General features: G+C 46.0%; 1 long non-coding RNA gene across 1 annotated transcript; it reads left to right on the forward strand.

Annotated features, from left to right (window-relative positions):
- Positions 1-2,262, forward strand: LOC141372749 (uncharacterized). The gene is made up of 3 exons (XR_012378150.1): positions 1-130; positions 277-493; positions 1,503-2,262. It is a non-coding gene; the product is annotated as an uncharacterized lncRNA (long non-coding RNA).
- The last annotated feature ends 2,642 nt before the right edge of the window (positions 2,263-4,904 follow it).

The raw sequence follows: 4,904 nt of genomic DNA on the forward strand, positions 1-4,904 counted from the left end.
GGAAGCTTGCCTCCTTTCTCAGCTCGAGGGCTCCCTCCTCTGTTACTGCAGGGATGTATACTTTCTTTACCATGCGGCGCCTCCTCTGAATTTAGGATTCCAACCTGGCTCAGGAGGGCTCCCACGACCGGTAGGAAGCTCCCCTGGTTCCTTCCCCCGACGGAGCCACTGGCTCCGAGGGTCCTGCCCTTCCCGCCAGCGTGCTTCTCGCTCTTTCCTCCCCTGCCCCTGGGAGTGCTGCAGGCACTTGAGTGATTGCTTTCTTCCTCTTCCTAGTCCTGCTCATGGCCCTTCCCAGGCTGAGTCCTCTCCTGCGAGGGTTGAATTTTCGCTGGGGACTGCTGGGACCTGCATCTCCCCTGCCCTGCCAGGCCCCTGGGCAGTTTCGGGTCTCTCTTGTGAGCACGTTGGAGTGCACTGTGCTGGTGCAGGGGTGAAGCCGCACACAGTGGGAAGCTTGTGACCGTTCTCACTTCCTCATTTCACCGAAGATGTAAGTTTGTAGTGGTCTCAAGCCTTCATTCTCGTAGCTCTGAATGATTTTCAGGGGAACTGGAAAGAGTCTGCACAAAGCTGTCAGCATGCTCCCCTCAGGCTGCTCTGGAGTCCTTTGTCAGGCATTCAGAGCCCTCCTGCCACCCCCCACCCCTCCCACCCCCGCAAGTCTGGTTTTCCCCCCAGCTCTTAGGTGTGACCACGGCTCCAGCCAGACTGGTCTGTTCACCATCCCAGGAACTCAGCATCCGAATTTCTTTCCCCGCATTCCTGCTTCTTCCATGACTGCAATGTTCCCTCCAGGGGCCTCTTTATGGTAGCTGTTGTTCTTGGTGACTCAGCCAGCAGGCGTTTCTTCCTCTCCCTTTCTTCTGGTGTCAGAACCTACCCATCATCCACCAACAGGGATGGTGGGCGAACGGAGCTCGTTAATCATGGTGCCCCGTTGGTGGACAACAGCGACTGTTTCAGGGAAAGCCGAGTGGCCCAAGCAGGGCCACAGTCCTTCCCTGAATATTCCTTCCCTGAGAGCTAGCTAAGAAGCTTGCGTCTTGCTCCGAGGTCACCGTATCAAACAATGTTCATCTGGAGGAACACCCAATCTGCAATATGAAAGCCTATGGTGACACAGAGAGCAGAGAGAGAGGGTTTCTTTGTTTAAGTCCTGGATCCACCCTGAGGTTCCTAATAGCATGAGCCAGTCTATTACAGTTTAGCTTAAGAGATGGAGTCAGTTTTGCCAGGTGCACCTGAGAGCACCTTCCTTTGTTCTCTGTCGCCCTGGTCCTTTCACCTGTTGTAACACACAACACACTGTATGGTCATTGTCATTGCCTGGTTACTGTATCGGTCTGTATCCCCCACTGAAAGCCCTTTCCTGCAGGATGCATGCTTGTTCACCATTGGGTGCCCAGTACCTGGCATTGTGCCTGGCCAGCATTGGGCAGTCAATGAATATTCATGTGAAACTACATTTTTGCTTTTCCTAACTCCTCCCATCACTCAAGGTCTTAGAGTCCAAGCCCTTCATGGAGCCTCCCACATCAAGTGAGAGAATGCATCTAAAACGTCCAGCATTGTGCGCAGCGCAAAGCAGACTCTCAGCAGAACCACAGCCTTCGTGCCCCGAATTCCTCAACTCAGAAGCGATGGCTCCCTCCTTGGAGCTCCTTTATCTCATTTAATCCAGTGGCATCTACTTAGACTGTCACATATCGGAGTTATTTGCGTTTCTCTTTTAAGTTTTCAGATATTGTAAATGCCAGAAGCGAGCGCCCAGCACAGTGCATTGTAGAATAACCCACGGAATGCATAAAGATCGGTCCTTTAGAGCTCACAGGGGGGCTGGGGGTCTGTTAGGAGCTATAGGAGTCCTAGTGGTAAGTGAGTCCCGGGGCAGATCCAGAGGAACCTGTAAAAAGGGGAAAGCTGAATCATACTTTTGCAGAATGTAGGGATGAATGCTGTTTGAAAATCTATTTAAGCTGTGACAGCCAGCCGTGGCTGAAAAAGAGCTGGGATGACACCCCTGCCCAGACGTCTCTCTCCTTAGTAAAGACTGTTAACGTGTCCAGGCTCTGAGGGCTTGGAACTAGAAAGGAGGTGTGAGCAATGGAATATTATGCAGCCATCAAAAGGAATGAGATCTTGCCATTTGCAACGACGTGGATGGAACTGGAGGGTGTTATGCTGAGTGAAATAAGTCAATCAGAGAAAGACATGTATCATATGACCTCACTGATATGAGGAATTCTTAATCTCAGGAAACAAACTGAGGGTTGCTGGAGTGGTGGGGGGATGGGTTAGCCTGGTGATGGGTATTAAAGAGGGCACGTTCTGTGTGGAGCACTGGGTGTTATGCACAAACAATGAATCATGGAACACTACAACCAAAACTAATGATGTAATATATGGTGATTAACATAACAATAAAAAATTATTTAAACAAAAGAAAGGAGGTGTGAGGAGTCAGAGTTTATAATGCCTTTGGTTCTGATAAGGGGAAACGGGAGTGTTGCCAAGAAGTCAGAAGCTCCAGGCCCAGAACTAGGTTTTCGACCTCTCACAATTGGCCTCATACCTTCCTTTGGCTGTATCTTCCATATATGATTCGTATCATCCAACAGATTCAATCTTCTGACAGAATGTAAGCTCCGAAATGCCAGGGACTTGGTCTGTGTCGCTCACTGTTCAGTCTCCTAATACCCACAACAGTGCCTGATCACTATGGAGCCTTAAGAGCTCTGTACACATTTGTGGAATCCACCTCTCTACTGGAGGTACGTACAGATACAGCTTCTTTACCCCTGATGTACCTTGCTAAAATATTCATGTGCCCAGATTCCCTTATCTGATCCAGATATTAGAACTTTCAAGTCCAAGTCCCATGAGGTCAGTAACTTCCAATATCCTATTCACTAAGGTAGCTCTGGGGTCCCAAACACTTGGTCAATATTTATGGAATGAATGATTGAAGTATTTGATGAGTAAAGTTTAAATTGAGCAAAGAAATGGAAGTGAGCGGCTCAGATCTAGTAAGAATATTATACTACATTTGTTTTAACACTGTTAGAGTTTATAAATGCTCTCACGAATACTGCCTCACTTGAGTCTTGCAACAACCCTATGAGGTCTATTTGGTAAGTTATAGATGAGGAAAAAGGCTCAGAGGAATCAAAGTGCTTGTCTGAGATTACATAGCTTACAGGTTGGAACTTGAATCCAAGACTTGACTCCAAGTTTTATGATCATTCTTTTTCATGGATACCAATAGAAGGTGAGACAAAATAGAAAACAATCAACATTTCAAAATTTGAACTGTAGAATCTTGGAGTTGGAGGTGGCCTTGCACATCAAAAATTTCAAACCTGTCCCTCATTTTTCGAAATAGGAATGTAAGATTTGGAGAGGTTCTCTGACGTATCTCAAGGCACATCTCCGGCTGAAGAAGTAATTACACTGAAGCTGGCTCCTTCACTTCCTGGCTCTGGTTTGTCTTCAGGCTTCACTCTCCGCTGGAGAGAGTGGATTGAACTTGTAGGAGAGCAAGCTGCCCTCTGCTTTCCTGCACCGGAGCCTCTGGAAGCCCCTGGAAGCGCAGCCCCCTCAGAAGCCTCCAGCTCTGACAGGAGCGTGGCCCCAGCTGAAGGAAACTTGGTTTTTCTCTCTTCTGCTGTCATTTCTTTTTCCTACTTTCTTATTTACCTGTCAGGTGAGGGGTGAGAGTTGCGGAAGAGGTATCCAGCCAAGGTTCCCTACTGCCTCCCCGTAAGATCTGGTTTTGATAAAGGTTGCGGAGTTTGAAAGTTAGTAAAAGTAACCTCATTTCATTCTCCATTTATTTACTGGTTTTGAACTGTTCACAATTCAGAACTTAGTTTTATTTTTCTTTCTTTCTCTGATGCCCCCGGTATAGACCCTGCCGGCTGGCTGAGGGCTCATGTTGCAGGGGATCTTGCCCCCGTCCAGTAGGAATGACTCTACCAGGCCTTAGGGAAGATCATTCCATTGACTGGCCTTGCACATCACTCTGTCTTTATGAGTCGAGCCTGACAAACAAGAGCACAAACCTTAATCTTACCATAATCAGAGAAATGCAATGACATGCCATTTTTCAACCATCCACTAGGCAAAGAGAAAGAGAGAGAGAGTTTGCTAATATTTTGTGCTGGCCAGAGGATGAGAAAATGAGCCTGCATACATTGCTGCTGTAGATAGGAATTACTGTTACCTCTTGGAATGCAACCTCCTATCTATTAAAATAAAAAGCAATACAGAGATTACATTCAGTAATGTTATTCTTGTTGTTCATCCTGTGGAAATCAAGGTTCCAGTTTGTAAAGTCATTTGTTCGAGAAAGTTTACCACAATGTTATTTGTAATTGCAAAAGCCTAAAAATAATTTGAATTTCTGTCAGGAAGTGTTGAATAAATTGTGGTTTGTCTGTGGTACAGAACGTATCATGCAGTTACTTTTTAAAAACGGAGTCAGGCTTCCATGTGTGGACTGAGAAGGCTCTGAATGTTATCATGTGAGTATAGTAGTAGTAAAAGTTGCCGATCAACACTAATGAAATGGGGAAAATAAAGAAATCTTTATGTGTGTGTCTATGTGATTACATGACTACGGAGAAAGAAGGGGCAGGATGCCATCTCAGCTGTAGTAAAATTTGTGATCTGAATTGGAACGGGGCCGGAGACATCAACACATGTCTGTTGTTGGACTTGTTACAAGTGATATTGTGATTTTTTTTTTTTTTTTTTTACTAAAGTGAAAAAAAATTGAGAGAATGGGTTTGAGAGATAGACAGGTGGGTTATAATCTAGTTTCTGTCGCTTACTAGTCGTAAGAGGTTTGGTTAATTACCTAACCTCAGTCCTCATCTGTAAAAGGGGAATAATATCTACCT

The sequence above is a fragment of the Callorhinus ursinus genome, unplaced genomic scaffold (assembly GCF_003265705.2).
Source record: "Callorhinus ursinus isolate GAN/ISIS: 27379988/994484 unplaced genomic scaffold, GSC_fseal_2.0 scaffold5, whole genome shotgun sequence".
Classification (NCBI taxonomy): domain Eukaryota; kingdom Metazoa; phylum Chordata; class Mammalia; order Carnivora; family Otariidae; genus Callorhinus; species Callorhinus ursinus.